This window comes from Hipposideros armiger, unplaced genomic scaffold (assembly GCF_001890085.2).
Source record: "Hipposideros armiger isolate ML-2016 unplaced genomic scaffold, ASM189008v1 scaffold_436, whole genome shotgun sequence".
Taxonomy (NCBI): domain Eukaryota; kingdom Metazoa; phylum Chordata; class Mammalia; order Chiroptera; family Hipposideridae; genus Hipposideros; species Hipposideros armiger.
The window spans coordinates 1,161,914-1,172,356 of NW_017731786.1; the positions used below are offsets into that span (position 1 = coordinate 1,161,914).

General features: G+C 39.0%; 2 long non-coding RNA genes across 2 annotated transcripts in view; one reads left to right on the forward strand and one right to left on the reverse strand.

Moving 5' to 3' along the window:
- LOC109394774 (uncharacterized) overlaps positions 1-10,443 on the forward strand; it is a 75,598-nt gene that overhangs the window by 64,323 nt on the left and 832 nt on the right. The window lies entirely within an intron of this gene.
- Positions 1-10,443, reverse strand: part of LOC109394773 (uncharacterized) — a 280,777-nt gene that overhangs the window by 39,061 nt on the left and 231,273 nt on the right. The gene's annotated exons all lie outside the window — the stretch shown is intronic.

Genomic DNA, 10,443 nt, shown 5'->3' on the forward strand with positions numbered 1-10,443 from the left:
CGACTCTTGGCAGCCCAGCTCCAGGTCGAGCTGTGTTCACCATCTTAGCTGTAGAGGGCGCAGCGTCACTGGCCCTCATGTGGGATCTGAACTGGGGCCCTGCTGCTCAGAGCTGGCGTCCCAAGCCAACTCGTAACCAACACGCCATGCGGCCGGTGCTTCACCTCTTTATTTCTGATAATGCTAACATAACCCACCCAGCTATCCAGGCTCAAAATGTCATTTTTAATAACCTCATGTATCCCATACGAGTTCCCTCCTTTCGAATCCCATAGCCCATACTCTGCTTTAGTTCAGGCTCTCACTTGCTACTGTAGGTTTGCTCCCTTCAAATTCTCTTTCCATCCATCTTCCCCACTGACGTCAGAATAATTTTTCTCCATTACCACTCTGATCATGGCACTTTTATGATCAGAAGTAGCTCCTTCCAACAGCTCCTCACTGTATGCCCTGCATAGACCCAAGACTATATCCCTGTTTTGGGATTTGTCTGATGGTTTTCAGACTGCGCTTTTATGTTTTTGGGAAGAAGACCACAGCGGCAACTTAGGTTTTAATAGTTTAAACTCTCTTGCTTTGCACATAAAGGACAAGCTCTCTGTAATGAGTCCATCCCTCCTAACTCCATCCACTATTCTATAATATTCAGAGCAGATAGCTCCAATTTCTATCTTCTGGAATGTTCATGCGGCTGTGCCGTCCGCCATTTCCACCTTTCCTGGAGAGCATGCTTCCACTTGTTCTACTTAACAGCATCCTAGATGCCTTCAAAGAAGTCTTTCCTGATAACCCCAGCCCACAATAGCCTGGTCGTAGGAAGCTGATAACTGTCTGAGTAACCACCATGTGCTGTCTTGGGTTAGAAGCATTAGGTCAGTTCTTTTATCTCCTCAACTGGATCGAAAACATGAGAAAGGCAAGGAGCTTTGGCTTTGAAAGATTGCAATGCTAGTGAAGTGCTTTGAATATAGTATAGGCGGACCAAATATCTGTTGAGTGAATGACTATATTTTAATTTCCTAACTTAAATTTTTAAAATGTTTATTAATATTCCAAGCAACATGCTGCCACTTACGGCGTGAACTGTTTGCTTTTTGAATGCTGCCTGGAAAAGAGATTAATTGATCTGGGTGAAATCAACCTGCCTCAAAAGGAGGCGAGGCTTCACACACAGGACAGAAGACTAGTATAAAGCCATAAATAAAAAATTCTGGAAAAGAAATGCTGACTCCTGGAACAGATATGGCAGCTTACAGCCAAGTTCAAGCCCAGTTCAAATCCTAGGTGTCTGTCAGGAACAATGTTATTTTCACCATGACAACTGCAGAAACCCACGTTGGATTCTCTCCCAAGTTGGAGCAAGCTCCTGTTTCCATGGGGGCAGCAAATTGAGTTATGCTGCAGAATTCAACTGGCAGGATGAGAAGAGTTGGTTTTCCTATGTGGCAACTAATTTTAGGGAAAGACAGACACTTAAAACTCAGTACAGGCGGTCTGGTTTCCAGTACTCACAGACAACAGAGGCGGTGTGGCCTGAGGTAAATTCATAGCTGATGATGCAAATAAATAAAAATTAATAGAATATATAATGCATGACTTCATTGAAAGCAACTTTTTTAGAAATTAACATTAAATCATATTAGGTTTTACCTAGTGCCCTAGCTCCGTCCATCCAGGATACCATGAGAAACTTGTCCATTTGATTGTAGGCCCCCATTTGACTGTGACCATTTCTCAGACATTCCTTGTTTTTGGTGACTTTAACAGCTTTGAGGATTAATTGTCCAATATTCTGTAGAATATCCCGCTTTTGGGATTTGACTGATTTTTTTTTTAGACTGGGGCTGTATGTTTTGGGGAAGAAGACCACAGAAGTAAAAATGCCATTTTTGTTCTATCCTATCAAGGCAACTGGCCTTGGTCAACTGGCTGAGGTAGTATTTGTCAGGCTTCTCCACCATCAAGTTCCTCTATTTTACCTCTTTGCATACTGTACTCTTTAAAGGAAAATTATTGCGAGCATTCCACACTAAAAGAGTGTTCTATCTCCTGGAAGGTGAAGTGTATATAAGAATATTTGGAATTCTTCTGCACTGAGATTCCCCACTATTTAATTAACTAATTAATTAATTTATTTATTTATTTATTCATTCATTCATTCAATCATTTTAATATCAACAGAGACATGTATATTTATTTTATATTTTGGGTTATAATCCAATAGGAGTATTGTGTAGATTCTGTGGAATTTTCTACCAGGACAACCTTGTCATTGGTGAATAAGGACCTTTATTTTTCTTCCCAATCTATACAACTTTTATTTATTTTTCTTCTCTTATTGCACCTACTAGGATTTCAATAGCACTTTTGAAGAGCACTGGTGAGTGAGGGCATCCTTGGGATACAAGGAATTTTCTTCCTGGGATAAGTTTTTGGCCAAGATTTTTCTCTTGGAGAGCAGGATGTTGCTATCTAGAAGTCTCTGAGTAAAGTGAACAATGATTACTCTTCCCTTTTCGCTGTCAATACAAGAAAGGAATCTTCCTTGAAACTTCACGGTAAGAACTGGTTGGGGCTCCAGGAGATAAAGCCCATGAAAGTGTGAGAGAACAGTTACAAGAGTGGTCTTCAGGAGCTTCTCACTCTCATGCTTGTCCACGCTCAGCCTTCTGCAATTCATCGAATTTACTATTTAGGTGTTTCTGTTGGGGTTCCCCAACACAACCCTCAGGATCAATAATTTAGTAGAAAGACTCACAGAACTCTGCATATTATCCTACAGCTATGATTTATTACAGTCAAGTGACAGAAAGTGAAATTATCAAAGGGGAAAGATGTGTGGGTCAAGTCTGGAGGACACCATGACAAGCTTCCCCGAGCCCTCACCCAGAACAGGCACACAGGATGCTCTTCCCTTCTACAGCAATGAGTTGTGACGATGCATATTAAATGTCGACTATCAGGGAATCTCATTAGAGATCGGTGCCTGAGGTTTTATGGGGGTTCCCTTGCCTAGCAGATACCAAAATTCTCATCTCCCAACAGGAAAACAGGTATCAGCATAAATCGTGTGGTCTATACAAAGAGTCTAAGCACAGAGAGTGCTGTCATCTGTTCCAGGAATGGCGAGAACCCTCTAAAAATTCAAGTTCATGGGCACCAGCCAAGGGTCAACCTTGCAAGCAAGCCTTTCTCAGGATAGCCGTCTCAGGCCTGCTATGTTAACTTCCCTGCCCGTATATGATTCCAGGGCCTTCTGCTCCAAGCAAGCACATCTCGGCTCCATCTCTCTGGATGTGCCCATCTCTCTATATTTCAGGGTAGTGGTTTATCTTGCAACCTCAGCTCCCTGAGAGGTCTAACAAAAGCCATTGCTTTCCAGTTTTGGAAGAATGGGAGTGATGACTTCTGAGCTCTTTCTATGGGAGACACAAAACCTGAGTTCCTGAGGAGCAATTTTTATATCACAGTCTTTCTTAGGAAAGTTCTTACATAAAACTAGTGTCTCAGTTAACTACAGGCAGGTCTTTCTCTTTTTTCTGGAGAAAAAACAAAAAGAAAAGCATAGAAAAGAATGCCCAGAGTGTGAGTGTGAGTGAATGTGTGAGTGTGAGAGTGTGTGTGTGTGTGTGTGTGTGTGTGTGTGTGTGTGTGGACAATTAGCAACACCCATCAATTCGCAGCAAACTTTAACAATAATTCTCACTTTCTACATATTCAAATACTGTATGTGAGGGGATTTCTATAGAAAAGTATTGCTTGAACCCCATCTAAAACCAATTAAACAAGAAAAATTTGTGGTGGAACTCAGGCACTTAAAAAGTATTTTTTTCTCACGTTTTAAAAAACATGCAACCAGATTAAAACAACTCCATCTTAGACATGTTTCTTAAGATGTAATCTAGATTTTATTTTTACTGCTTCAAACGTACTCTTGTGACAATTCTGTATACCTTCCTACATTACTAAAGCATAACTTGTGGAATGAGGATGAAAGGCTAAATTTAAGAATCCATGTTTTTAAGAACCCTGGTATGTTATTATGTATATTCAAGTTTCAGAACCATGTATTGATCTGGTACTCTAAAGACAAAGGTAGCAAAAAAATGTGTGGGGGACCCATGCATTATCTCCTCCATAGAGCTCATAAGATTTTAACCAGTTTACTCATGTAAAGGCTTTCAGGGAACCAACGCATATTCTACAAAGGTGGAGCTATCCAAGAGTAATCATAATGCTGACAAAAACAAACAAGCAAAACAAATCAAAACCCACAAAGACTTAGGAAAGGCAAATCTTAACAAGGAAGAGAGAACATTTTCTCAAGAATGAAACCACTGGCCTAAGATTGATCTCCTCCTGGCTCAGGTGAGACTGGGACCTAGCAGGGCCTGTCAGTTCAGCGAGGCTGGAGGGGATGGCCTGGCAATGTCTTTCCCCAATGCCACCTGGCTTAGTGCACAAAGGCAAAGAGGAAGCGTGGGTCCCAACCAAGAGTGTTAATGTCCATCAGAGAAGAAAAGCAAGATCACCTGAGGTCACTGACCAGGAGAGCCAGAGGAAAGATGGAACCTGAGATGCATCACCAACCAGTAGAGGAAGCACAGGGAAACAAATTTCAACCATTATGAAATGGCCTGAATCAATTCCTTAGAGAGATCGTAAGTGCACAGCAGATGTACCTACAGCACGTGACGGAGGCAGATTAGGTACATCTATGAAGATGAATAAAGCATACTGTCCAACGTCACTTGCAGGAAATAATCTTACAGAAACATTTAAAGATCTGTGTACATACAGGTTACATATATAGGAATGTTAATTATAATTGGGGTAGTTTGCACTGTTGTCCCTCATCCTTCACCCCTCTCAGCTCCCATGCCTTTTCCCCATGTTCTCTTGCAGTTTCTCTTAACAAGAGGGGTGTCCTTTGAGCTCGGCTACGTTGTTTGCTTTGAATGACTGTTTACAGGCAGATGCACTCTCAAGGGGGTTCTGGAATGTGCTTGCGAGTGGGGCTTCCTCTGCTACTACTGTGGAACCTGAATGCCCCCGGTTAGGCTAGTGGTGCAAGGAGAGTGCGGCTCACAGGGAGAAGATGCTGAGCTGCCCATCTGCAAAGGAAACCAGTAGATTCCTGAACATAATGTTCACTATTTTATGCCACTGAGTTTTGTAGTGGTTTGTTACCCAGCGTTATTTTAACAATCGCTGACTGATACAATGGTGTAATTCACAATATAAAAAAGTCAGAGACACATTAGATGTTCAATAATAGGATTGTCTATAGGGTACATTCATGCAATGGATAGGCTGATACTAAAAATAATACAGAAGGACATTCACTGGCATGGAAAACGCTCATAATATACTCGCCAGGTGAATATATGGCTATATAATACTGTGCACAGTGTGCTTTTTAGTCTATGTGCAGATTTTTATATGTATGTGTCTACACATTTGCAAATAAAATTTAAATTCTTCACAAGACAGATTAAAAAGGTAAAGAGCAAAATAGTAAAAATGGTTATTTCAGAATGTTGAAATGATAGGCTTCTCCTACCCTCATACTTTCCAAATTTTAGAATTGTAAGAAAAAGGGGGAGATTTTAAATAACTAAATATTCCAGAAAGACAGCTGTGGGTTTCCCTTCAGTATTTCCATTTTTTAGTTGGCCCCTCTGCATGCTAATAGTGACTGTAAGCATCTGAGAGTGTCTGCACATCTCAGCACTTGTCAAATCTGAATGAACAAACATTCGAAAGAGAATGAATAGTTTATTGGTGTCAATAAGTATTTTCATCAGTATGGTGTGTCGTGTGTAATTTGTATCAACTCTTCTTCCTTGATGCTGGGTGGAACTTGGGGCAAAACAGACCTGGCGACACAATAAGCACTTAGCGTATTTGGCGAGTGTGTCAATGAGTGGTTGACAGGCTGAGTCAACGACGGAGTGAATGTCTGATGGGTCAGAGGTTATCAAGCAAAACAGTGTCTCCTGCCCCAATCCACGTGCCTGCAAGGGGAACAGGTGGGAGGCTGGCCCAGCTACACGTGGGAGTTGAATCCATGTTCCAAAGAAAAAGAGATGGCTCTACATATGCGATGTGTCATGTGGGAGTCACCACGATACTGTGCCTGTTCATAAGCAACTAGTTCATTCTAGAAATTTGTTAAGCCCTGTGTTTAAATAATAGGTTACCCTGGGTAAATGAACTGAATAATATATTGGTAAGATCCCCTACATCCTTGTGCAACCAAATAACAAGTGCCTTCAGAGGAGTGACTGCCTTCTTTACGCAGATGCCTGAGCATGAACGGTTTGGGGAAAAGGTTTAGGACTGGATGAGTATTACTTGTCATATATAAAAAACCTAGTAACCAGAGAACTAGAACAAAATCTTCTCATCTCCCCGAGATTTGTCCACAGTCTTACTAGGAGGGACCTGAGTTTGAGCCACATGGTCAGCTTGACTCAGGACCTCAAAACAATCACAATCATTTGGACGTCCCCTGGTAATCAAACTGTTGGCAAATGCTGACAAAAGAAGTCACTTCATTGCAGCAGGGATCTGTAGTAAACAGAGCATTGAGATGTTTCTGTATGTATTTCAATTGCAACCTATAGCTTAGCTCTTCCTTGTTGTGAGATTTGGGCAGGCTACTTATACTTACTGAAGCTACCTGTGTGCAGTGATGTGGAAAGTGTGGAATGAGATGAAGATAAAAGAGCTTAGTGGTACTCCCCAAGTGAAAGAATGCACTCGTCACTCTTGGAAAATCCATTATTGTAAGCTTCACTCTAAAAATGGGATTAACAGTGTCTAGCTACTGTACAAGTTAGCAAGGTTAGTCAGATAAAGTGCCTGGCATGTTAAATGACAAACTAGACCACATGGATTTAATTGATATTTTTAGAGCATTTCACCCCAGAGCAGTAGAATATAGACTCTTTTCAAGTGCACATGGAACATTTTCCAAGCCAGACCACATGTTAGACCACAAAAAAAGTCTCAATAAATTTAAGACGACTCAAATGATATCAAGTGTCTGAAAAATACATAAATACATGGAGACTAAATGACATGCTACTAAATAATGAATGGGTCAACAATGAGATCAAGGAAGAAATCAAAACATACCTTAAGAGAAATGAGAACACAATGACCCAAAATCTATGGGATGCAGCGAAAGCGGTCCTAAGAGGGAAATTCATAGCAATGCAGGCCTACCTCGAGAAACAAGAAAAATCTCAAATCAACAGTCTCTATACCTAAGGGAACTGGAAAAAGAATAGCAACCAAAGCCCAAAGTGAGTACAAGGAAGGGAAAAATAAAGCTCAGAGGGGAAATAAAATACAGACTAAAAAAATAATACTGAAGATCAATGAAACCAAGAGCTGTTTTTTTTTTTGAAAAGATAAACAAAATTGAGAAACCTTTAATCAGTCTCATCAGGAAAAAAAGACACAAGATCCAAATAAATAAAATCACAAAAGGGACAAGTGACAACTGACACTACAGAAATACCAAAAAAATTAAGAAAATACTATGAGCAACTATACACCAACAAATTAGACAATCTGAAAGGAATGGATACATTTCTAGAAGTATACAATTTTCCAAGGTTGAATCAAGAAGAAACAGAAAATCTGGACAGACTGGTTACTACCAACAAAATTTAAATAGTAATCGACAAGTTCCCAACAAACAAAACTCCTGGACCAGATGGCTTCACAGGTAAATTTTATCAAACATTCAAAAAAGAATTAACACCTATTCTTCTCAAACTATTCCAAAAAATCCAGAAGGACGGAAGGCTCCCAAGCTCATTTTATGAGGCCATCATTACCCTGATTCCAACACCAGACAAAGACATTACCAAAAAAGAAAACTTTAGGCCAATATCCCTAATGAACATTGATGCAAAAATTCTCAACAAAATATTAGCAAACCAAATCCAGCAATACATTTAAAAAATCATACACCACGATCAAGTGGGATTCATTCCTGGTATGCAAGGTTGGTTTAATATCTGCAAGTCAATTAATGCAATACACCACGTAAACAAAATGCAAAATAAAAATCACATGGTCATATCAACAGATGCAGAAAGAGCATTTGACAAAACCCAGCCATTTATGTTAAAAACTCTCAGCAAAGTGGGAATAGAGGAACATACCTCAACATAATAAAGGCCATACATGAGAAACCCACAGTTAATATCATACTCAATGGGGAAAAGCTAAAAGCATTTTCCTTAAGATCAGAAGCAAGACAAGAATGCCCACTTTAACCACTTATAGTCAACATAGTATTGGAAGTCCTAGCCACCCCAACCAGACAAGAACAAGAAATGAAAAGCATCCAAAAGGGAAAAGAAAAAGTAAAATTATCATTATTTGCAGATGACACGATACTGTATATAGAGAACCCCAAAAATTCCACCAAAAAACCTATTAGAACTGATCAATGAAATTAGTAAAGTAGCAGGATACAAAATGCATATTCAGAAATCAGTTGCATTTTTATACGCCAATAATGAATTATCAGAAAGAGGAATTAAGAAAACAGTCCCACTTACAAATGTACCCAAAAAAATAGGAATAAATTCAACCAAGGAAGTAAAAAGACCTGTACTTGGAAAATTATAAGGCATTGAAGAGAGAAATTAAAGAAGATACAAATAAATGGAAACATATCCATGATCATAGGTAGGAAAAATTAATATAATTATAGGAAGAAGTAATATAGTTTAAATAATTAAAAAGCAATATATAGATTCAACACAATCCCTATCAAAATACCAGTGGCATTTTTCACAGAACTAGAACAAATAAAATCCTAAAATTTATATGGAACCATAAAAGACCTCGAATAGTCACAGCAATCCTGAGAAAGAAGAACAAAGCTGGTATCACACTACTTGATATCAAACTGTACTACAAGCATATAGCAATCAGAACATCATGGTATTGGCATAAAAACAGACACATAAATCAATGGAACAGAATGGAGTGCCCAGAAATAAATCCATGCCTATATGGTCATTTTATCTATGACAAAGGAGGCAAGAACTTACATTGGGATAAAGACAGCCTATTTAATAAATGATGCTGGGAAAACTAGACAGATACATGCAAAAAATGAAACTGGACCACATTCTTACACCATGTACAAGAATAAACTCGAAATGGATTTAAGACTTAAATGTAAGACCCAAAACCATAAAACTCCTAGAAGAAAATATAGGAAGTAAACTCTCAGACATTACCCTCAGTAATATTTGTACTGATACACTTTCTCAGGCAAGGGAAACAAAACAATAAAAAAATTGGACATCAAACAAAAGTTTTTTTCATGGCAAAGGAAACCATCAGCAAAACAAAAAGACACCCTACTTAATGGGAGAAGATATTTGCCAATGATACATCTGATAAAGGGTTAGTTAATATACAAAATTTATTTTAAAAACTCATGCAACTCAACACCAAAAAAATCAAACAATGCTATTAAAAAATGGGCAGAGGACGTGAAGAGACATTTCTCTAAAGAAGACATACAGATGGCCAACAGACATACGAAAAGATGCTCAACGTCACTAATCACAGAGAAATGCAAATAAAAACCACAAAGAGATATCACTTCACACCTGTCAGAATGGATATCATCAATAAATCATCAAACAAGTGCTGGCGAGGATGTGGAGAAAAGGGAACCCTCGTGCACTGTTGATGGGATTGCAAATTGGTGAAGCCACTATGGAAAACAGGATGGAGGTTCCTCAAAAAATTAAACAGAGCTACCATATGACCCAACAATACCACTTCTGGGTATTTATCTGGAGAAACCCAAAACATTAATTCAAAAAAGTATATGCACCCCTATGTTCACTGCAGCACTATTTACAATAGCCAAGATATGGAAGCAACACAAGTGCCCATCAGTAGATGATCAGATAAAGAAACTGTGGTACATTTATACAATGGAGTATATTACTCAGTCATAAAAAAGAATGAAGTCTTACCATTTGCAACAACATGGATGGACCTAGAGAACATTATGTTAAGTGAAATAAGTCAGTCAGAGAAAGACCAATACCATATGATTTCACTTACATGTGGAATCTAAAGAACAGAATAAACAAGAAAAAACAACAACAACAACAAAAAACAGAAATAGACTCACAGATACAGAGAACTGATGGTTGCCAGATGGGAGGAGGCTGGGGGATGGATGAGAAGGTGAAGGGATTAGGAAGTACAAATTAGTAGTCACAAAACAGTCACAGGGATGTGAAACACAGTATGGGGAATATAACCAACAACGTTTTGACGACTATTAGGGTGTCAGGTGGGTACTAGACTTATGAGGGGGATCACTTCATAGATTATATAAATGCCTAACCACTACACTGTGCACCTGAAACTAATATAATACTG